At 43.0% G+C, this 24,881-nt stretch overlaps 1 protein-coding gene across 2 annotated transcripts in view; it reads left to right on the top strand.

Annotated features, from left to right (window-relative positions):
- The window catches only part of NCOA1 (nuclear receptor coactivator 1), a 185,957-nt gene that overhangs the window by 50,674 nt on the left and 110,402 nt on the right, over positions 1-24,881 (top strand). For both annotated transcript variants that reach the window (XM_034060485.1, XM_031046643.2), the window contains exon 2: positions 7,339-7,507. The gene's annotated coding sequence lies outside the window, so the exon portion shown is untranslated. The remainder of the gene's footprint in view (positions 1-7,338; positions 7,508-24,881) is intronic.

The raw sequence follows: 24,881 nt of genomic DNA, 5'->3' as shown, positions 1-24,881 counted from the left end.
CCAAGGATGACTGCTGAACAGTCTGTCAAGACCAGAAGACTCATGTGGTAGTCCCTAAAATGCTTTTGCGGCTGCTTTGCTCCAACCTTCAAGTTATTTCTGCACCTCTCCTTGCCTTGGATGGATGCAGCAGCACTGCCTACGAGCCTCTCTTAGCACCCAGAGCTGCCCTTGCCTCAAGTTAGCAAGTCTGGTAGGGCTCCTAACCTGGGCTCCGTAATGAGCCTTTCCACTCTGATGGGAGTACCCTGGGCTGTGGGAACTGGCAGATTAATTTGCTGGCCTTGGTCAGTAGCGGCAGGAACAATTTGCAGATGTGACTTTAGTATTAGTGTTGTCTGTTGCTATCGATCAGGTAACTGAACAAGCCCAATCAATTTCTCCTTCAGATGTTTTTTAAAACATATTTGACACTTTCTGCTTTTCAGTTAAAGCCCTGCAGCTTCATCTGGGATGAGTGAGATCCCTGCAAAACCTGGCACATGTTCAAGACCTTAGAAGTACAGAAAGCCGTTTATTAAACTTCCTCATGGGTAGATAAGACAACTCGCTTTACTGGAACAAAGTTAATACTTCTATTTTTTTTTTTCTGCTGAGGTCTTAGTTGTGTAAAATTATTCTTTCCAAATACAGTGATTGTTTCTCTGACCTTTTAATTTGCATCAGTTAACTGGCAAACGGATTTAGCCCTCTTGCACAACGGCTTTTCTCTTTGTATCTCCAGCAACTCTTATTTGGTATTGGGTATAAATCAGGCAGTAGTAAACGAAAAAGTAGTTAAGGAGAAGAACAGGCTTTCCAGATGGCCAAAATTGTATGTAAGTTATTAAACAAAATCAAATTTAAAGGGAAAATGGAGTGAGAATTAGGATTGCCTTGAAAGAGTTGCCTGAATCATAGACTCACAGAATGATCTGGGGTGAAAGCAACCTTAAATATCGTCCAGTTCCAACTTGTCTGCCACAGGCAAAGACACCTTCCACTAGACCAGGTTGTTTCAAGCCCTGTCCAACCTGGCCTTGAACACTTCCAGGGATGGGACAGCTACATCTTCTCCGGGCAACCTGTTCCAATGGAATGAAGTGTTGTGGTGGAAAGACAGGAAAGGAACCTATGGTTGCAGCATGGAATGAAGTTGGACAAAACCAGAGCTATATTGTCTTTGTGTTGTAGGTCTGGAGCCCACCCAAATGAGGAGAGCAGGGCTGCCTTCTGGTCCTGCCTTCATGATGGACGCTTGTTCATGTGTTTTGTTATTCAGCGGTCACTGATAAAGTATTTAGAGCCTTAAGTAAAGTAGAACAAGGGACATATTGAAAGATGGTTGTTTCACATGCTAAATGATGACCACTTCAAAGGTGCTGTGGTGTTAGTTTGTTGCAGGCTGTGTGAGAACTCACTTGCAGAGCCTTCTAGATCCATGGCTGAAGATGCTGTAGAAAGCACATGACCTCGATGGACTGGAGAGTCTTGTAGGCTAAAGATGAAAGGTTTGGGGTGAGATTTAGCTTGGATGAAGGAGGACAAGAAGTTGTTTCTTCTGGTTTCTGGAATGTCTGAAATGGTTTGGTGGATATATTTTACTGAAAAATGTACTAGCAGTTGACCTTGAGAAGAAATTCTTCACTATGACAGTAGTGAGACACTGGCACAGGTTGTCCCCAGAGAAGCTGTGGCTGCTCCACCCCTGGCAGTGTTCAAGGGCAGGTTGGGGGGCTTGGAGCAACCTGGTCTAGTGGAAGGTGTCCTTGCCCATGGCAGGGGGCTGGAACTCCATGATATTTAAGGTCCCTTCCAACCCAAACTATTCCATGATTCTACATTTTTCAACTGATTAGTAGACTTTCAAAGCAGATGTTCATATGGAAAGGCTGATGGGTTCCGCAAGGCTCTCCTGTGTGTGTTTGAATACATTTTTATAGGATAAAGAGAACTTTTGATGCACTGAATCTGCTCTACTTAATGCTGGATGGTTTAGATGAAAGGGTGTCATGGTTTAAACACAGCCACACAGTCTCTCTCTCACCCCCTTCCCCTCTTTCTTTTCTTCCCCCCCTCCCCTCCCTGCTCTTGGAGGGGTGGGGAGGAGAATCGAAAGAATGTAACTCCCACAGGTTGAGATAAGAACAGCCCAGTAACTAAGGTATAACACAAACCACTACTGCTGCCACCAATAATAATAGCAAGGATGGAAATAACAAGGTGATACCACCTGCCAAAATGAGCCTGACCCAGAAGAGAGTGTGCCCTTCTGGGGTAACTCCCAGTTATCTCCCCAGGATACCTCTTTGGCTAGCTTGGGTCAGGTGTCCTGTCTCTGCTTCCTCCTGGCCTCCCCTCCTCCCTGGAAGGGCATGAAACTCACAAAGTCCTTGGTCAGAGTAAACATTACTGAGCAGCAACTAAAAACATTGGTGTTGTCAGTGCTGTTCCCAGGCTGAAAGTCAAAACACAGCACTGCACTAGCTACTAAGAAGGAGAAAAATTGACTGCTACTGCTGAACCCAGGACAAAGGGGGGTCAGGAGGTCATCTGGTCTGAACTTTGCTCAGAGTGGATTCGGAGGATATGCTTACCGAGACTCAGGATAACCCATTCTTGCCCTTAGCTTCAAGTGTTTAAAACCAGGATCCAATCCATTGACTTGGATGGGATATTCCTTCTTTATGCTTTGTTGGGTTGCATAGAACAACCCAGCTGTGATGGGTTTGGAGAGAAAAACATGGATACACCTAAACCAAATAATTTCAAACCATTCAGTGAAAGCTGTCAATAGTTCAAGCAAAGAATGGTGAATACATGATTTGGGGGGAAAAAAAAAGAGGAAAGGTCACCAGTCAGTGCAATTTTTATTGGAAGGGCTTGGGGTTTTTTATGTTGGACATTTATAAGTGCATTTTCCTACTAATTAAAAGGCTTTCTTATGAAAGGGAAAAATATCCTGGGCTGTTGATGCATATAATGTATGGATACTTGATTCTTTTACCTGTCCTCCGTATCTCCTTCCATCTTAAACTGAAAGCTTGTGCACTTGTAAAATGTCTTTTATTATTGCCTCAAGGTATTATGTTTTGGAAAGCAAGGCCAAGATCAAGCTCCTTCAACTTTTTACTGTGATTTATAGGCTGCTGGTAGTGGTCAGCAGACCAATTGCATAGTAATGACCTTGGAAAGCTTAGCAAAATCTTCATATGGTTGAGGACAAGGAAGCATGTGGGACATGGAAGAGCATGTTTGAATGGAATGGTTCTGTCAGGGAATTATGTCTGGGATCATAGAATGGTTTGGATTGGAAAGAACCTTAAAGTTTCCAACTCTTCTCCAGGCTGAACAAGCCCAGCTCTCTCAACCTGTCTCCATAGCAGAGGTGCTGCAGCCTTTGGAGCAGCTTTGTAGCTTCCTCTGGACTCACTCCAACAGCTCCACATCCTTCTCATGTTGGGGCCCCAGAGCTGGACATGGGACTGCAGTGGGGGTTCTCACAAGAGGGGAGTAGAGGGGGAGAATCCCCTCCCTTGACCTGCTGGTAAGGCTGCTGGTGATGCAGCCCAGGACACGGTTTATTTCTGGGCTCAAGTGCACACTGCTGGGTCATGGGGAGCTTCTTGTCAACCAACACTCCCAAGGCCTTCTCCTCAGGGCTGCTCTCAATCCAGTCTCAGCCCAGCCTGTATTTGTGCTTGGGATGATGATGATGGTGATGATTATGATTATTATTAAGATCTTTGGTGCTGTCTAAATGAGGTACATGTTTCTCTCTGCCTTTCAAACCTTCTTTCTTCTGCTGATCTGTGATGATCATAGGTCATTGACCTGTGTGTCTGTGTTTGTGATGATCTATGCTCAGATCATCCGATGACCCTTGGGTGGCATCACCCCACTACTTCTTGTGCGACTGTGCTGCAATCCAGGATGACTCTGGGGCTGCCCGTAGGCTTGCCTGTGGTTCAAAAGCCACAGCTTCATTGGCTGTGGAAGAGGAGAGGTTGTTATTAGTACCCGATATGATCACCTGCACTGCTCTAGGACCTCTTTGAGTTGTATTTGAAATAGTGTTGAGCTTCCAACACTCAGGATTTTTTTTTTCATGCACGTGGATCCTGTAGTGCTGATGCCAAAGGAAGCTGCATGTGGAAGCCATGTGTAGTTGATGGTCCATCACCACTGAGGTCTTTTCCACAGTACAGTATCCTCTATGCTTAGAGAATATAAATATAGCAGTGATGGATCTGTGCCCTATGGAGCCTCCAGAAGGATGTGAGAACTGGGCAGACACCTTCCCAACTTTCCACCCTCTGATCTTTCAACATCTCCAGGACTTTCCCAGCCAGAGATGATGTGCATTTTATTAGTAACCGTTGTGGGTATCTGCTCTGTGACATGGCAAGTCTTCCCTTGAGCTCGCGCAGCTGTTTAGCATGCACAACATCCTGCAGCAAGGGCTAAGCCACTTAAAGGAGTCATATGTGAAGAAACTGCTGTCTCTGGTTTGGTTTTGGACTCACCACCTGCTACTTTCATTTCTTGCCCCCTGTTTTTGCACTGAGCAGGCTGCCGCTGTCTTCACAGGCTGCTGGTGTGTCACATCTCACCAGGACTGGGGAGGGTTCCTCTTCTCAAATGCAAGTTTGCGTTTGGTAGTAAAAACATGCAAGGTCTTTGCCTGTAGTCAGGTTGGTAAGGGGTCTCTATCTTGTGTCCTTCACTAAGTGCAGCTTTAGGAGTCAGCCTGATTCTGAGTTGTGGTGGCTTTTGCTCATGGGTTGCAGAAGGATGAGTAATGTAGGCACAAGAGCTGTTCCTTCTGGGATTTGTGTATGAGCACGTGATTAATGATGGTCTAGTTATGTTTTGTGACTTGTTGCTTGGCCAATTATTAATCTGTTTAATATATTCCACCTTATGTAATGTAATTCCAGTTACTTGAGAAATCATACTTTGCAAAGTTAAATGATTTACTGAGTTCTGAGTATGTTGCATCAGGGCTCTTACAGTTTGCAGTCAATCTTGTAGTCTTAATAAAAAACACGTACAATTGATTTAAGACCTATGTGTCGATAGTCATCAGTTATTTACTTCATAGAATTCCTAATTAGATTTTATACCAGCATTTTCCTTTTCTCCCTGGGATGTGAGCTCGACTGATAGCTTGTTGTTAGCTTGGTCATCCTGCTCATGCATTTAAAATATTGACACAGCAGCGTGTCCTCCAATGCTCTCAAACCTCCCAAGTTAACCCTTGCAGGAAGCTATGATAAATGATCCAGAGTTTTTCCTGTCCAACTCCTTTAAAGCCCCTGGGATACAGTTGTAGATCTCCAGACTTAAAAAGGACCAGCTCTGTTAGCTGTTAGTTCACATCTGCCTGCATTGCTGTTTGGAATAGAAAATGTTTCCTGTGGCACGACTACACCATCTGGTTTCTTTCTTAATTAATGAACAGAAATATTTGTTGCATTCTTCTGCCGTTCCTATAATACTGCTGGTGGTTGCTCTGTTTCTGTGCAGTAACAGCTCTCGGCCATTGCTGCAATTTGCTGTTCCTAGGTAATTTTTATAACCTGATGCGCTCAAACCTGTGAGTATTGTGGTTCCTCTCATTGTATGTTGCTTTTCTTGCTGTTTCACCTAATTTCTGATGCATTTTAATATACCAACAGTTTACTTTGTCTTTGCTGTATATACATCTTCTTCTGATTGCTGCTTTCACTTTCATGAGAACCAGGTTGAGGAGAGAGATTTTTTTAAAGCCAGAGCATCTTTCCCTTTTAGTTTTGGGAGCTTAATCCCTTGCAGACCCACCTTGCCCTGGGAATCTGGAAACATATTCTGAAAGTTTCCAGTATTACTTATGTGTTTTTAGCTTTAATGCTCCTCAGCATTATTTGGTCTATTTACTGTAGCAGTAAGGAAAGCAGCTGGTCCTGCTTTTTTACAGAGTTTGTATGTATTGAATATATATACTTATGTATGTTACATGTATATATATAACATATATATTATTTAGAAATTAAAGGGTCATGTGCTACCGGTAAAATGTAACTTTCAGGCTGGAAGCTCAAGCAATACAGAAATTTGTGCATCTTTTGTGTTCATTTATGTGCATGTGTGTATAATAAAGGGATGCTTAACAAGGCAGGCATCCTGTCTCCTGTCGGGATGTGCTCTAGTCATACGTTTTGGTTTGGATGTGGATCCATAAACTTCCACAGTTGTTCTTTGCCAGTGCCTTGGAGACAATGCTGCTGTCTGTGTTTCTCTCCTTCCTTTTGCCTGTGTGATTTTTCATGAGTAAATTGCAAAGACTGATTTGTCAGAGTCTTGTGTTGCTAATGACAGATACAATATTAAGACAGTATACTAATGACCATATCTATGTGAGTAATTTCTTCTGTAATAGTAGGAGCGGCAATAGGGACAAGCAGGTTTTGAATTCATGGTGGTACTCCTCTCATCTAACTTCAGATGCTGGAATTTAGCAGTATAAATTTAACCCAATAATCCTAGTAACTAGTGAGGGAGAGAGAGTGCAATCTGGTCTAGTGGAAGGTATGTTCCTGCCCATGGCAGGGGTGTGGAATTAGATTGTCTTTAAGGTCCTTTCCAACACAAACCATTCTATGATTCTATGATACTGCGGTCTTGGTGTCTTTTTATGGCATATGTATTTTGGGAGAGAGATAGTTATGCTTATCTCAGGTTCAGAGCTTACCTGTTTATGAAAGGTAATGCAGAGAGTCTGTGGAAAAGGAGGAACTGGAGAAATCCCCTTGATCAGGTTCTAGCTTAATGCTTAGTAACAATGGCAATTTACTATCCATGCCTTTGTGAGGCAGGGAAGGATTTCGTTATCTTTGAGTTTTATGAGTTCGGTGGTGGTCTGCAGCCTGTTGGCTGTAAACACTGACTGTAATTTTCTGGTGCTAGTTTTTATCTCCTGTGTTGCGTAGATGCTGTTTCACTGTGGCAGATTTGCTGCACGATCCGTGCTGTGTTTTTCTGGAGGGTAATCTTTGTTTCTTAGGAGTGGCATTGGCAAAGAGGGAGGGATGAATTTATAAAAAAAACCCCAGTATTAAGCTTTCATTTACTTTATTTCCCCAGGTAGCTTAAAGCTTGAGGAACCTTGATGAGTTCTTTTCCAATGAAATAAAAAAGGTACCTTGCAATTGATAGTATTGAGAAGGGCAGCAAACTATGAATGCTGCTGCTGTGAATTAGTAGTTGACCTCAATTTTGTTGTTTTTCTAGTTAAACCACTGAAAATTCCATCGTGTGAATGAGAATTCAGAAACTGAAATGAAAGATTATGCAAGCAAACTGTCTTCTTCCCTGCAGGACTCAGTAATTGATGCTGGTCCCCTATCAGAAGAGTTCATGTGAAGATTGCCCATGGAAGGTCGATGCTGGTGTTTGCTGGGGCTCTAGGATTCTGCTGGTTTGCTGTTTAATTAACTGACGAGTCCAGTTTTTCCCATGAACCATCTTTCACCTCAGGAAGACAGAGGTAAGGCTGTAGGTCTCTCTTTCTTCTTTCCTCTGGCAGAGAATGTTTAAACCTGTCATGGAGGTGTATTTTTACTGGAGCACCACTTCATGCGGAATTAATTATTGAGACTGCTGAAAGCACAAGTCACTGTTTTTCTCTGTCCTTGGCATTCTTTGGGTTGTTTTCATATGAGATGTGCAGGCAGTCTGCATTGCATATGTAGCTACAAGAGTTGTTTTAAAAGCTCATAAAGATGAAATTATTGCCTGAATCAACTGCTCTTTCTCAATATGTTTTGCAAAATTGAATAGTTAATTGCTGCAGTGGCAGAATGGTATGCAAGGGATTTGTGTTAAAGAATAATACGTGGTTTTGGTAAGTCCATGTTATGCTGTAAGCTGGCTCATGGTGTTGATCAGCTGAATTGAGTCCATAACTAGAGAATTTTAAAAGTCATGAACTTAGGAAATCAAAATATTTTATGGTAAGGGCTACTACAATTTCCAGAGTAAGAAGTGTGTACTCAGCATCCTGGTAGCTCTTACTAGCTGATGCATGTAACAACTTGAACACTTCTGTGGTTTGCCCACAGCCAGCAATATCTGAAAGGAAGATTCTTGTAATGGAGTGGTAACTCAGGAAGACAGTAGAATATATTTAGAAATTAATAAAATAGGAAAACAGGGAGCATGTTGTGTTGGCTGCAGCTACTGCATGGCTGTGGGATTTGCAACCTCTCTCCATCAGGACCAGGAGTGCTTCTTGCTGTGGACCGTGAGGGCACAGGAGAGGGGAGGACCTGTACCCCTGCTAATTCCCCTGGAAAATCAACTCGAAGTTGACATGCCATAATTACATGTACAGCTAGTTTGGTCTGATGAAATTTTATATGGCTTGTATCACAATCCCCTGTGTGAGATTGCTGGTGTTGCAAGAAACTTGTGTGTTGGAACTGGTTTTGGCTACAGTGTAATGGAAAATAGGATATTTCCCTCTGGATTAAGTGTCACTTGCTTCTATGCTCCTCTTCAGTTTGGTGTAAATACTGGTCCCATTAAGATACTGGTGCTGTATGTTCTACATAGGCTGCTTTGGCCACTGGGTTGACTGGGTTGACAACTTCAGTTGACTGCTTCCCTGAATTGTGGTGGGAAGATTGCTGTGTTGGCTTGGAGATATCAGTGCCCCTGTTCTACATGTCCTCTCCTGATCTGTTTGGTGGGCAGAGGGTAGATAATCAGGTACCTAAGATGCTGGTAGCTGGGGAGCCACCCCCCCTCCCTGTGCCCTGCTCTGTTTGTCTGTCTAGTGCTTGCCCTGCTTTTTGGGCAAAGCTCTTTGCTCTCTGCCTTGGTATCTTTCATTTCTAGCACAGATGATGGCAGTAATTGGACATGGTTGTAAAATTTGGAAATAACATCACTTCTGTATTGCTGTGTGCTGTCCTGAGTGTTAGCTTGGAGTTGTCCAGGCAGAGAGGAGCTGGGTGGGCTGCCTGTCAGTAGTAAGAAACCAGGAGAGCCCCAGTGCAGTGCTGGGAGTGCTGCTCAGAGTTAATTATTAAACTGTGCTTTGCTCTATAAATGGAATTCAGGATTTTTCACTGCAAAAAGATCACCTTTCCCTCTGGATATAACAGCTACACTTTGACTGGAAGCGGGTAAGCCATATCACATGCAAACAAAATTATCTTAGCTCCTGCAAATCTTAAGATGTCTTTAGTTTTTTCTGTGGTATCTGACTAGCTTCAGCTTCTGAAGAGGTGACCTCGCAGGGTGGCAGTGGTTTCTCACTGCTGCTGACCTTCTGCTTTCCAGGTGGGATGAATACCTGCCCAGCCTGGCAGTTTGCAGACCTAGGGTCTTGGGCTGGAGCATGCAGCAGGCTGGGCTATACACAGCATTTCTTCTTTATTTAGTTCCTCACCCGTGTCCTCTCCAAAACAGTCAGTACAAATCCTGCACCCAGCAGTGGCCAGGCTTTACATGAGACATCTCTTTATGTCAGGCAGCTTGACGGATGCAAGCAAAGGGTTAAATTCTTAACTATGAAATTGGATATCATTGTGAGGAGGAAGAGTGAGTTCTAGATTAATTTCAAGGGTGAGGTGCCTCCTTGGCTGCTCTGGATTTCCCCTAATTTAGGGGACTGATGGGTTAGACCCTGCAGTTGTGGAGGGGAAGCTGGGGGCAGCCCTGCCTTCATCCCACCTGGCACCTAGCAGCATTTCCTTATATTCCCCCACCTGCCTTATCGAATTTCATTCTTTCCTCTAGCAAATGGACTTTTTGGCTTGGCATGTAATTCAGTTGCTGTGATTGAGTTCCCATCCCCTTTATCCTGTGATGGGGCTTTGAGATGAAAAAATGTAAATGCAACTGCTGAGACGCTCCCTCCCCCACCCTAGCCCTAGGTCTTTGCTGAGCTGAAACTCCCTTTTTATGCCTTAATGATCATATTCCTTCCACTTTAAATACATTTCCTGCTGTTAACTGTTTTCAAGTGTTGCAACACTTTATAAATGGTATCTCATGAGATGTATTTACCATAGGTGAGTTTCCTTGAAGTAGTAACCTCTGCCTTGCCGTTCCCTTTTCCCGGGGGCTGCTGGTGGCTTAGGAAGGACACAGTTGATGGGCTTGGCAGTCACCGTACATCTAAATGATTCCACCCCTTTTGTTAGTTTTAGAGAGGGATGTTGTTTCAGCCATGTGTTTGAAATAGAGTCCTGCTGATCAAGACAAAGATGCATACAGCACGTTTGGGGGCTTAGGAAGAAGAAATCCCAGGCTTGTTGTGCCATGTATGAATTAAAGTCATTGAGGCACTCCTGAAGCCTTTCTTTTAAAAAGCAAAGAGCACAAAGAAACCAGGAACCCCCACCATGCCCACTGGAAAAGGCTCTCTAGGTTGCCTGGTTGAGAGTGGACAGGACAGCTGCCATGGACCACGTGCAGGGAGATTTCTGAAGCTTCAGCTGCTTTGCAGAGGACACCCACCAGCAGTATCATATCTTTAAGTCAGGCATCTTGTAACTCTGCTGGTCAGCCTGCAGCAACAAGAGCAGGAGATGTATTTATCTTTTTAGGTTGCTAAATAGAAACACTGAAGAATTGAGTCTTTATGGCTTTTGGGAGTTTGGTTTTGGTTGGTTTTTTTTTTTTTTTAGATGAAATGTTAGAATGAGCATGTGGAGGCCTCTGTTTCTTTCCATATTCATCAGGAAGATGTAAGAGCCAGCCATCAGGAGCAAAACAAGTCTCTATTACAAGCATTCACCCTGTTGAAGGTGTTCAAGTCTCCCCTGTTTTGTTTTCATTTGGTGGTTTGATTCTGCTGCAGTCCTTGTTTGTGTGATGTTGAAATACCTATTTCTGTTAGATGTTTATATGTTGTGGCACCTGTGCAGTGCTAAAGACAAGGTTTCAAGCATATTTTGAGAAGAAAACAGTCGATGGCATTTCAGATGTCTGCTGGGCACTCTCTTTTCTGTGTAAAATTAAGGAAGAACTGCTGTGATATGGGAGCTGCTTGTAGTTTCACATCTGAGAACTCTTTCTGTTCCTTTTTTCCAAAAATACCATTAAATACTCTTGTTTCCACGTGTAAGTCCTATAGTTGGACAGTGAGATTGTGAGCTTTGTTTACACAGAAAGTACCTGAGACATGAGCCTCTTCCATTGCGTAGAACATCTGGTGCTTATCTCCTTCAAAAAGTTAAACTGTCTAAGTAAAGATTTGCTCATCTTCCATTAAACATTGCTTTGATTTGATCTCTTTTGGCTACCTTGGTTTAATACCCAGATTGCAGTTTTGCTTATCTCTTGGAACAAATCATCCATTTGCCTCACTCCTCCTAGAAATTTCAAGAAAATGCACCTTTTCCTTAGGCTTTCACATTTCTATGCAAATCCAGCCCAATTATTTGACTGTGATCACACACCAGCTGCAGAAAAGCTGACAGGGTCTGAGATCATAAAATCCTAAAATCCCAGATTGGAAGGAACCTCGAGAATCATCTTGTCCAGCCTTTCTAGACAAAGCATGGCCTATACTAGATTGCCCAGCACCCTGTCAAACCAAATCTTAACAGTGTCCAACCACTTCCCTAGGGAGGTTATTCCAGTGGCTGATTGTTCTCATGGTGGAAAATTCTCCTGTTGCATCCAACCAGAATCTCTCCTGGAGCAACTTGTGCCCATCACCCCATGTCTTTTTCATGTGACTCCTTGTAAAAAGGGAGTCTCTGTTTTCTTTCTATCCACCCTTTAAATACTGGAACATGGGGTTAAGGTCTCCCCTGAGCCTTCTCTTCTCCAGGCTGAACAAGACCAGCTCTCAGCCAACCCAATGCTTGGATCGTCTTTGTGGCCCTTCTCTGAACCCTCTCCAGCCCATCCGCATCTTTTTTTGCACAGCAGAGACCAAAACTGCAAACAGTATTCCAGGTGGGGCCTGACAAGTGCTGAGTACTGACACCTTGCTTCTACTGGTGATGCCTGTGCTGATGTAACCCAGTGTTATTGTCCCTCCATCATTGGTCACAACCTACATGGCAAAGATGGTGGCTTCCATGAGTTCATCCAGCAGCACAGTTCTTGTGATTACTCCTTATCTGCAGCGCTGTCGAGTCCTCCAGGCTGGGCTAAGTCCTCTCCAGCAGCTCTTCAACCCAGGCTTCTTGTGCTGAAGCAAGTGAGAAATGCTCATGTGAACAATTTGGCTGCAAGTGTGGGATTCTCAACAGACAACCTGGGAATGGGGATGTCTTAATCTGCCACAGCCACTTCTGCAGTGATCATTTTAACATCGCCTTTAGTTTACACCATTAATGCAGTTTATACCCATTCACTCATGTCTGTGGCGGTTTGTTGAACAGTGGAAGTTTAATTCATAGTTTTCTCCAGCCCCACCATGTAGGTAGTTCTTGCTCTGCAGAGGAGATGTGGTAGAAATGTATTTGTATCTTGTCTGAACGGGATTGTAATCAGCATCCAACAGGACAATAAGTGATCCCTGATGTGTTAATGGCTTTTTAGTCTGCTGGCTTCTTTGCTGTCCTCGAGGAATTTCTACTTCCTGGGCCACAGAGATGATGTATTGTGTAATTGAAAACCACACTCAGTGAGTCTGTCAGTTTTGGGGACTTAATGATTTGGTGTTATATACCTAATGTAGTGTTTGCTGTAGAAGTCCTTCCTGTGGATGTAAGTGGATAAATCGGTGCCTATTTACTTTCTTCTATTGTTTTAGCTATTTTAGTGCCTCTTTGTCAGTTTGTATTAGCTACTGCTCTGACCTTCTCAAGGGCACCTCTTTGGTGTCAGGCTTGCCATTGGCTGTCAGCTCTCTGGAGGTGAAACACTGGCAATTGCTGATTCTCCCTGCAAGCCATGGCTGTGGTCGCTGCCTCTGTAAGCCAGAGAAGTATGAGAAATTCTGCCTTTTTTTTGTTCCTGGAAGATGATCTAGAGGTTAGCAGGATTGGAGTCAGAGAATCACAGAGTACTTTAGGTCAGGAGGAACCTTCAAAGCTCATCCAGTTCCAACCCCACTGCCTTGAGGAGGGACACCTTCCACTAGACCAGATTGCTCAGAGGCCTGTCCAGCCTGACCTTGATCACTTCCAGGAATGTGTGGAGCATTCACAGCTTCTCTGGGTGACGTGTCCAGTGTCTCTCCACTCTCATCATAACAAATATCAGTTTTATGTCCAGTCTAAACCTCCCTCCTTCAGTTTAAAACCCTGGGCAGACCTGCTCTTCACAGCAGCTTCTGGAGAAAACATAGCACAGCATGGTATCTGAAAAGGAGGTCCTTTGATTTTCTAAAAGCAACAAATAAACCTGCTCAGAACTGCCTTTTTATTTGCTTCCCTACTTTTAATCTCGTCTTTGAAAGAGGAAGATTTTAGATGGTTTAAACCCTTAGTAAGAACCATTTGCGCTTTTGGTTAGGGAAGGCTTTTTTATCTTCCAGTTATCACTAAAACCATTTTTTAGAGCTGGTGGGAGTTGTGTAACCACTTGTCAATAACTCAGGAGAGTGGTAAGATCTGTTTCTGTTAAACTTGCAAGAGATAAACACAAAATCCCAAAGCTAGCGCTTGGCTGACAAGAAGTGAGAAGAATTTTTCTGGTGGTTTTCTACTCCTGTGCTAAGTTGTTGTGAATACCTTTCAGTGGTGCCAGGGAGGTTTTGCTAAGTACATGGCTCTGCTTCTCACAAAGAAAACTATCGCTACCTGGTTCCTGTGGTTTGAAAATTAAGGTATATGCATTAAAACACATGCACACATGACTGCTGTCATCAGGAAAGGACAAAATTTAAACTATTTCCTGGCAGTTCTGCCCAAATACTGGTTTAAATTATTTACCATTACGTCAGTCTTGTGAGCTAGAGGCAGCAGCATCATTTGCAATAGTAGAAATACTGGTAAATAATTTTCAGTACAAGCACGTTTTAGAAACACAACAGCCATGAAATCCTCATGATTTGGAATGCAAATCTTAATTTTGCTCATCCTTGATCAGCATTCTGCTGTGGCATCCCGTCCTCATCTTTCCTGACATGCCAGCATCTTAAGGCACCTCAAATGATGCTTAAAACTTCAGAGTACTTTACGGATAACAATTATCAACTGTGGGTGAAATTCAGCGTCTGCAAAGAAATTGTCTGTGTCACCCTACGTCCCATTGGAGTGGGAATGAGAGAGTCCAGAGAGGCTCTGCCTGGGTATGTGGCAGCAAGATAGCTAATACCTGTGAACAAACGTATCTCTCTGGGTTAAAAGGTAAGTGATGTTTTCCCATAAAATGAGATTTTTCTGCCATATATTTCATATTTTTATAACATTTCCTTTCCTCCTTGAATTTACTTACCTGCTGGAGTTGCAAGTTAGGAAAGAGGTAGCTGCTGCAAAGAGGATGAGGCAGTAGGAATATGTAGCCGTAAGTATGCAGGAGTATACAGCAGACTCCTCATAGATGCTTTTTTTCTTTTATTTTCATAAAGACCTTAGACTCCCCTTGCAGATTTCAGAGAAGCCTCATGAGGTTAATAAAGCCTCAGCTTTAATGTTCTTTCCCTCCCCACCCCTGCTTCCTCCACCTTGTTATCCCAGAGTTTCTTTATACAATGAAAGGCATACATTTGTTTAATGGAGCTGTCACCAATCCAGCTACAGATGAACTGCAGAATGTATATTAAAATATATTTGGTGAAGTTAAAATGAAATTCAAAATCAAAGGAAAATTGCCCCGTTGCTTGTTAGAGTTCATATCAAAATGTCACCTGGGAGAAAGCATATTCCTTTTAGAAGCGTGAATGGGTTGTTAAGAAGGGACCAATTTTATCTGTAGGGAAATTCTCTACTGTCTTAAGCCCAAGTGTGAAGAGGGAAAGGCAAACTAATTAGCCAATTTTAATAACAAAGTAACAGAATATCAGATGGATGGTATGTCTTTTAGCACTGGATTTATACAGCTGAGCGGTTTCTGCGTATCTCTGAATGTGTAGCAAATGAAGGGAAAATCTTTTATTAAGATGTTGGAATGAAATTCTGATGTAAGCACCCTTAAATTTATGGCAACCAGAATAGTAAATAGTCAAGAGAGTTGAAAGTATGTGAAACTGAATACTTGAAGTGGAAAGTTTAATGAAAAATACTCAACAAACATTCCTGAATAAAGGCAGTAAAAATCTGAATGGGCAATTCAAACCCCATAATTGCACAAATGAAAGAACAGCAAAGGAAATGGATGTTCTTATACAAGGGAAGGTCATCCCAGATCTTGACAAACGTGAAAACAGAACCCAGTGGTGTTACTGATGCCATCAATCAATCAATCAATATAGGAGAGTTGTAAACTGCGGGAATTCTGCTCAGTGGAGGTGGAACAAGGGCAGTTCAGGTGGAAACTTCTTAACCATGAGGTCATACCCCAGAGCTAACCCAGAGAAGGCTGGACCAGAGATATCCCAACCTCAGCTTCAATTTTCCTGCTCTTGGCAGTTGGTGGACAACAAAAATGGAAGTTTACCAAAATTCATAAGAAGTCCAGTCCAGGTCCATGAATGACTGTTGTCACAGAATCATGGAATAGTTTGGAAGAGACTTTAAAGGTATCTAGTTCCAGCTCCCCTGAGGAATGCCACTCCTCACTGATCTCCACTTGGACATTGAGCCATTTACTACAACTCTTTGAGTGCAGCCATCCAGCCAGTTCCTTTAATTGAATGATCCATCTGTCGCATCTGTGCCTTTCCAGTTTAGAGACAAGGATATTGTGCAGTACAGTGTCAAATGCCTTGCAAAAGTCCAGGTAGGTGATGTCAGTTGCTCTTGCCTTATCCACTAACACTCTCACTCTGCTGTAGAAGGCCACCAAATCTGTCAGGCATGATTTCCCTGTAGCAAAGGCAAGGAGAAACTCCTTAGCGAGCACTTAGGAAACAAATAAAGGTATTGCTAGTGGTCATGTACATGGTCAGCAGTTGAATTTAATGACATTAATTTCTAGTAGAAATCCCTTCGTCTCTACTGTACCCCATGGGAGCATGTGGCTTTACTGTGTCTTTCTCATCTGGCAGCCACTTTTAAGCTATTTAGAAATTGGAGGCCATTTAAAGTTGGTTGCGTTGCGGCTTGTGCCTTGCACGGCACTGAGTGAAGCTCTGCTTACACATCTGCAGTGTAAAATGCTCATTAGGGTTTTCATGTGTCTTTGTAACTTCAGAGCATTAATATTTCTCCCTGCTTTGATCCCTAGAGCAGAGAGGGAAGAGAAGCTCCTGAATGTTGCAGACTCTCAGCTCGCTCAAATGGGAGACTCTTCCAAATTTCTTACATTTGTTGTCTCCTCACATTCTGCAGTCTTGTTATTAATCCCTCTCTCCTGTGTCTTTAATTCATAAAAGTAAGTAATTAGAGACCCAAGCACATGTCAGAATGATGATATACAGACACAGCTGCAGTGGTTTTTCCTTAAATATAATAGTATAATGTCACAAATGAGCTGCCTTTGGTCTATATTTCTCTGGACTCCATCTATCTTTAGAGGGAAAATACAGCTGCACAGCAGTCTCCTGACTGATGTAAAAATGGGAGGAAGCTTTTCCACTTTGTGTAAGTGTATTATTTATGAATATCCCATGAAGAATGGCATTGCTGCATAACACAATGGTAATCCTATCTCATCCTCATTTCTCCAGCAGATGAAAATACTTCATTACAATTAGATGTTTGCTTGTTGTTTCTTGCGAGGGTCTGCAGTTAAACTGAAGACCTTTTCCACCCTGCTGTTATTAATGTGAGTGTTGATAGTGAAGTATTTCATCAGTCATTTACTGTACACTATGTCTGGGCTTGGGAAGCTGCAGTGGTCTTTGGAACTGATGGAGTAATAATGGGTGAATGACAGGGTAGTAGCAATCTAGCAACTCTTTTACATGTTAAATATGAAGGACAGATAAATTTTACAGCTGTTAACAATGATTAGAGCATTTGCAGACAAGTGGGTAAGTCATTAAAAAAATAAAATCACTCATATACCACTTACCCATCTATTGTCAACACCATGACTGTACATGGAGTAAATAATTTCAGTAAGTACTGAAATCTTATTAAAATTTTTAATTAACTCATCAGCAGACTAATAAATATTTCATGACAGCTAACTAAATGTCTGCTCTACTGTGTAAGAACGGCATCCTCCTTGACAAGGAGACCTGGTGAGAGCCATTTGTCTTGCTCATGAGTGTTGCAGGTGGTTGCAGGGAACTTTCCATTGTGGGGAGGTGTTCACCCCTGACATGCTCTCATTTGAAAGCTGTGGTTTTAAAGAGAAGAATAAAAATTAAAAGTGTTAATAACAGCCTTATTCTTTATTATTTCTAAGAGTAATTTAGGGAAGGAAAAGACTGATTGCCTCGACACGAGCGTAATGTGGGTGAGACTTGTCAATTAAATTATCAGTTCACTCGATGATATTTGGTTTTGGTGGTGCAGCATTTCTCAAGAATAGTTCCCTCCTTCTGTTTGTAAGAGGTATATGACTTCATAAAACACAACAGATGCCCGTAAGAGATCTTTTTGTGTGCTCATATTGCCATACTCTCCATCAGAGGATGGGTGTCACCTTCCAGGTTGACTGCCCGGGGTTGGCATTGCCCTTTGCTGAGGCGGCTGTTGTGGCCTTCTCTGGCATCTTCAACGCCATCCTGTAGCTCTAGGAGAGGAATAGCCTCTTTTCTTCAAAGCCCTCAAGGTCAAGCATATTTGATATTAACACAATTACTGTGATTCATCTGTGATTACCCAGGTGTCACATAGTTGCCGTCTCCTAAAAGCAGCATCCTCAGCCTCAGCCTTCCCAGCACTGCAGTAGCTGTACCACAGCTGAGGCTTTTCATTGCTTTGTTTTCACAGGCTTTAATTAGGGAGGGGAAAATCAAGCTGTTACTTATATCACAGTGTGATGGCATGGGTATAAAATAAGCTGGATCCTTGCACCACTCTGAACTTCACTCTGAAGTGCTGGAGCTGTCTTCTTTGCCTGTATTGTTTGTGCAGCTGCAGGAATTGCACACACATCTGTTTTGCGGTACTGAAGCTTAGCCCCATGCACATTCACATTGTGAACTGGCAAATTTTTCCCTCTTTCTTAATGGTTTAATAAATGCCAGTTACTTTTTTTTTTTTGGTTGTTCTTACACTGGATTTCATCTTCCCTTTTCAAACAAAACGTTGCTGGCAGCTTCAGCACATTGCTGCAGAAATGTTTTTGCAACGCTGAATTTGCAGTTGCACAGAAGATGTGTTTGTTATGTGCACAAGTTTTGTTACGTAAACTGGCCTTCAGTTCTAACAATTTGTGCTGACAGATACTTATCTTACACCAAATTCCAGGGATTTATAGGCAGGTAGGTTCCCCACACCCTCCCTTTATTTCCCAGATGATGTTTTCTTTAAAAGACTGGGTCTCCTGCTTATGTTTTCTTGTACTTTTGGGAACTGTTGAATTCATTCCTGATCCAGTGGCCAAAGCAAGAAGTCATTTCTCTAGAGCATTTTTGCAATGACAAATTTTGGGGGAGAATTCAACAGAAGTGACACTGGGTTACTTATGGCTTGCAGCCCTTTGTCACCTCAGTGGGATCTTTCAAAGGATGTCCTATTTTTCAAACACATTATATGGAGCAGCCCAGCAGTTTTTCTGTATTTTCTCAAGCACTTGCCTATTGTAGAACAGCTTTAAAGAGTGCTGAGTATCATCTATAAAGGATTTTAATGTGGTTACCTCTCCTCAATGCTTTGTGAAACGGCTTGAGCATCTCTTGCCCTTCATTTTAGCAGACCAGATACTTGTGGTTCTCTTCCACTATTAATATCTGTGATTTAATAGCATCGGTTTGGACTTACTTCTGCAGTGCTTTCCTCCTAAAACCCTCCAAGGGCTGTGCCTTTTAATTAGTTTGGCCTCACATTCCCTCCATGGGGGAGCTGGACTCCCCTGATCCCCTCCTAGTTTCCCCCTTTCCATGCATTTGTCTATGTGCACTTGTGCTCCTACTGTTTACAACAGACATTCATTTTTCCTTGATTGAGGCACCTTTACACCCATTTCCATGCTGTGAGCTTGCTCTTTTTCTTCATTTAAATATATCTGATCACCAGTCTGATTTTTTTTTAATGCACACACTGTATTTAGGGCAGGGGATGCATAATTTTCCAGCAGTTCCTTGAATAAGGTATGGTTTGTGATGCTGCCCCATTCCATTTCTTTGGGCTTAATTACAAATTTATTTGTTTTTCTTTCCAAATGTATTTTTTAATGCCTTAACCCTTATTCTGCTAGTTTCTACTAATGCTTTTGGGGATTTTTTTGCAAACCTAAGAATGAACAGCTGGGGAGGCAGGTTGCATCTGTGCCTGCAGCACTTGTACTTGCAGAGGCTGCGGGTCCGGTCCTGATGCCTGACACTGGGCAAAGAAGGTGCAAAACACTATTGATTTAGCTTTAGCTAAACTTAGCTTTAGCTTTGGCTTTTAGTTTAGCAAGAAGGCTGTCTGCACTTCAGCCTGCGGCAATTTTGTCATGTCAGTCGTTCACATGCACATGAAACAAAATGGCTCGTGGTGTTTCCATGCAGCTTGGAGGTGATGTGAAGGAAAGGCGATATGAAACAAAGCTCTATCTCATTTTTCTCTCCAAATCAACATGGTTTTGGGCAGTATTTCCCAGTGGGTCCTCCTGAACTTTTGCAAGCTTCTTAAGGCAGCTCTGCCTTTGTTGCAGAGCTCCTGAGCTCTCTGCAGCCTGCTTCAAGGAGAAAGCCTAAAGGAGAACGTAAGTAGAAATTATATAACGAAGCAGCAGATCAGTCTTGCTGCAATAAAGCAAAAAAAAAAAGGGAGAAATTGTGTATTAGATAAATGTATTGCTAAAAGGCTGCCCCAGCATGTTTGCTGGGTACTTTCCCTCCCTAGGGAGCAGGTGCAAAATGGTGTAAGCTTTTCCTTCAAAATCAGGAAGTGGTGTTTAGATGTATACAAGGTTTTCGGTCTGGGTGTGGAGCTGACTCTAGGGGCAGGTCTCTAAGGAAAATGAGCGAAATCCAAAAGACCTGTAAAATCCTTATGTACCTGAAATGCATTGCTTGGTGAATCTATCCAGGTGGAAATGCAGTGCACTGGATGAATCAAGAAGGGGATAAACAGTCAAGAAAATGTGAGACATTTCTATATTTGCGTGAAGAGAATAATATTTGGAAAGCCTGTTCATGAAGCGGGGTCTGTTGGCATGCCTCACTGAAGCTACATTAGATCCAGGTTTTTAATTATATTTCAAATGGCCGGTGTCCCTTCTACGCTGATTTACTGTACCAAAGCACAGCTCAGATGCAGCACTTCCATGTTAAGTAAATGACAATGTTAGCCCAGGTAGCCTGGACTAGCAGAGCATCCTGCCGGGTACCAGGAGTGCTCCACGCTGGCAACCTTATAGAACACGTTTCCTGTAGCTGTGCTTGAAAGTTCAGTAACTTGAATAGCTTGAAAACAAAAGCAGTTGTTGCATTGAGCAGTCTCTCTTTCTTTTGGTGCTGCTGTTGTTTAGTTTTTACAAAGCGCGTATCCAAGGAAGTGTCTTAAGAATTCATGTGAGGCTGTTGGTTTCCATCTTTGGGATCACCTGCCTCATCTGCTTGGCAATTTGCACTGCACAAAACTGAGGTACATCTTGGCTAGGGCGCCAGGTGTTTACCCCAGGTAACCTCCAGCCAGTGCTGCTGGAATGACAGCACCGGAGAAGCTGGGAGAGGAGGAGCTTATCCTTGCATGTGCTATGTTTGCTGATGTAATATTTGCTCTGCTTACACGCATTTCTGTGTAGAGTGGTAAAACAGTGTCAATAGTGGCAGGTCTTAATATCAACAATGGATTAATAACCCAAGATATTAATGTCTTAAGCTTGCACTTCACCATGGAGCTCCAAAGCATGTTGCAAATAGTGGTAAGGACTTATGTGCTTTTGGTGGTAGAAGGGGACATGTTTTAAGGCTGCAAATGTGATCAGATGCCTGGGGCACCTCTGCTATGGAGACAGGCTGAGAGAGCTGGGCTTGTTCAGCCTGGAGAAGAGAAAGCTCCAGAGAGACCTTAGAGCAGCTTCCAGTGCCTAAAGGGGCCAACAAGAAATCTGGAGAGGGGCTTTTGTCAAGGGCCTGTAGGGACAGGACAAGGGGGAATGGCTTTAACCTGACCTGAGATGAGCTCTTAGGCAGAAGTTGTTCCTCGTGAGGGTGGTGAGGCCCTGGCACAGGTTGCCCAAAGAAGCTGTGGCTGCCCCATCCCTGGCAGTGTTCAAGGCCAGATTGGATGGGGCTTGGAGCAAGCTGGTCTAGTGGAAGGTGTCCCTGCCTGTGGCAGGGGGTTGAAACTGGATGAACTTTAAGGTCCCTTCCAACCCAAAGCATTCTGTGATTCTGTGATTGTAAGGGTAGAATTTCAGCTGGAGTCTTGGCTTCTCATAAGGGTGACTAAGTAATAACATTTTCAGTTTCTTTCTGAAGGCAGAGAGTATTAATAGTTTCTTGTGCAGCCTTTTGGAGATTGGGAAGCTGAGCATCTTTGTGTCTCAGGCTCAGGAGATGCAGGTGGTACTTGGAAATTACTCAATCGGGCATGTAGCCCCAGCCTGTTCCTCCTCAGGGCAGTGTGTGATAGAGCTTCTGTGGCATTCCTGTAAAACAAGAGCAGTTCTGCTTCTTGGTCACAAGAAACAGTAATTAATACTACATTAAACTGATAAGTTTTTCCTTCCTGCTGTGATTCATTTTCATTCTTTGAGCGTTTATATGATGCTTGAGAGTATGTTGGCAATTCTTGTTCCTAGCAGACTGGCATTTAAAAGCAGGATATTGCTCTGTGCAATCATATGGGGAGTCAGATGTTATCTAGAGATTAGATTGCAGTAATGTTGGGTCAGAAATTTGCTTTACCCCTGACAATACTTGATGTTGGGCAAGAAGCCTGAATTGTCTCATTGTGTATTTTGCTCTGAAAGTCTATGTTCTATCAGAATAGCAGAGATTTACTTGAATTGGAGTATGGGATTTCTGCTTCCAGGCCAATGTGTTTGTATGTGAGACAGGCTGCTTCCAATCATGATCAACTTTTATTTCTTTTTTCATATCCCATTTTAGGCCTTTCCATCCCAATTTTAAGTTGTCCACTTGTTTTGTTGTGAATGGGCGTGAGCCAGAAGATGGCTTTTGTGGAGTTTCTCTCTATCCTGGTCATCTTTCAGTCTTCAGAGCACTTTAAAACAGCCCCATTAACTTATTTTGAGATGCACCCTTTGAGGTTGTGTTTTAGCACCTATTCCATGTTCTGGGAAGCTGAGTCCTTTCTTTGGCCCCAGCATGGGCAAAGCAACCTCCATATTTCTTAGGAGAAGGATTTATCTTCCAGTTCCCTTCTGGAATCTGCAAAGGTTGGGTTGTTAGGAAGATGCATGCTCCCAGAGGTGTCATCAGCGCTCTAGAGTTTGAGATTTCTCTATTGAACATCTTGGGAAGGAATAGTTGTCTTCTTTGCTCTGGGAATTTCTGGAGAAGGAATGAAGCCCCTTACACTAAAAAATAACCCCACCAGACTGCAGTAATTTCTTATTTGCTTTGTTTTCTTTTACTGTTGGAGCAGGAAAGGCATGGGTTGAGGATTGCTGGGTTATCTGCCGTTAACCTGAACACTGTGTTCTGCTTCTAAAAGTCAGGTTGTTGATTAGGAAAGTACATTCAGGTTCTTCCCGGTATTTCTCGGCAGCTGTTGGCAAGCTAATCTCTTTATAAAATTCTTTTTTTGGTACTCTTTCTGAAAGGAACAGCTACTGGATAGGTGTGCTGTGAAGTTGAACGCTCCTAAAATACTTCAGCATGGTCACTAAGTCTATGGAAATGCAAAGTGTGGCAGCAAACTTGCTTTTGGAGCTACAGCCAGGGAGATGAGGATGTGAATTTAAATGGTTAGAAATGACTTTGCTGGTTCTCTTCGTTTAAGCAGTGCTCCATGATACCTGCTGAAGACGGTTATGCTCTATGGAGCAGCAGAGTGAGCCCTTGAAACAAAAGTACTTTGTCCTTGTTGGGTGATTGCTTGTCATTAAAAGCCCTGACTCGCAGGATCTAGCTAGGGCAGACCTGGAGCAGCCTCCCAGGAGAGCCAGATGCTTTCCCAGCTTTCCAAAGCCAGGCTTCAAAATCGGTTAGTTTGAAATGTGCTGGGTTTTGTGTTGCTTTGCTCTGGATCTGTAGCAAGCCCCGCTCTGCGGGTTTGTTTTTCCTAGGTCTCCACTGCCAGGCACAGCTAGGCAGATCCTGAAGTTGGGCTAAATGCAAGATTCCTGCACTCAGCCCCTCATCAACCATGATTTTGGGACTGGCAGAATCTATGTGTACGTATTTAATGTGAATTCAGCTGAGAAAGAAACTAAGCTCACTTTATTAAAATGATGAAACCTAAACAAACCATAAATCTCTTGCCCACCACACTCCTGTTTCCTGAAATCCTCTTACTGCTCTTTCCTAGCACAGGTGATTTTTCTCCCCACAGCCTCAGGTGTATGGCCCATGTACCTGCAATGCTGAGCCTTTTTGGTTGCTTAAAATGTGATCTGGGATGTTTCCCAGGGCAAGGGGAATGCCAGGGGATTTTTGGTGTTTAGCGGAGGAGCTTCACTAAATGCACTGCATCTTTTCCTACCTGCTGAGGGGGAACAGTTGGCACAGAAGATGAGTGCAGTTCTGATTAATTTTTCTATTTCCACGATGCTGCTGAACCTCCTGGGAAGAATTGTTGTCTGTTGGAGTATAGAATAATGCCCTGAAGAGTTCGGTCTATGCCAGGAGAGGGAACCTCCCGTAGTCATTTGAAACCAACTTTGTTTCCACACACAGGATCTATGGCTGTTTTCATTAGCAAATGCTTTTTGTCTGTTTTTTTTGTGTGTGTGTGAATGGTTGACCTTTCCTTATTAAATGGACTTTTTATCAGTTACTGTGGCTAAGTAGCAGCAAGTTTTCCTCTGTGGAAGACATTTGGGGATGTCCAGAAGTGCTGAGCGTCAATGCTGGGAGAAGTTGCTCGTGAAACCCCCATGGGTTTCCATTGAAGCTTTGACATTTAGCTCTGGAAACTACTCTGCTAGATTGTGATGGCTGCACCAGATGGTGGTTGCCACCTCCTCCTACCACTCATCCAGGGCAGAGGGACTTGAGGGGGATGCAGCTGGGATGGGATGAGATGAGGTGGGATGGGATGTTGCCTGTTTTTACTTTGCAGCAAGACCTTCCTCAAAGTTACAGACCAGCCCATATTTAGTTGACAACATGAAAGGGGGATTTTTTGCATATTCCAAGGCCTAAGGCAACCCTCTCATTTTTTCAATATCTGCTTGCATGAAATGCTCTTTATCTTATAGCATCAGCGGCAAATGGGGTATGTGCAGATCTCCTTTGGCTATTGTCTTTGAACTGTATTCTTCCTGGTGTGTGGCAGAGTGAGCACTCAGCATGTGGAGGTCACACTGGGCATGATGTCCTGTTTTAGCACTCTGTCATGTCAGAGTACAGTATTTTTACTGTCTAATGATTTTATTGCTTGTGGTTTCTTTTAATAGGTAGCACGGGCAGTCTTCCTAGTTGTGTTTTGAAGGCAGCAAGGTACTTGTACAGCATCTAACTTCGCTCTGCTTTGAGGAGCAGTGCACGTGTCCTGGAATTTCACAAAGCTTTGCTCTCTGCCAAATCTGACATTTCTTCAGGATTTAGCCCATCCCTCTTCAACTCAATTAAGGCAGCCTTTTAGCCTTAACACCCACTAGCTAATTAT

The sequence above is a fragment of the Melopsittacus undulatus genome, chromosome 3 (assembly GCF_012275295.1).
Source record: "Melopsittacus undulatus isolate bMelUnd1 chromosome 3, bMelUnd1.mat.Z, whole genome shotgun sequence".
In the NCBI taxonomy this organism is placed as follows: domain Eukaryota; kingdom Metazoa; phylum Chordata; class Aves; order Psittaciformes; family Psittaculidae; genus Melopsittacus; species Melopsittacus undulatus.
This window is presented reverse-complemented; position numbering and strand designations above follow the sequence as displayed.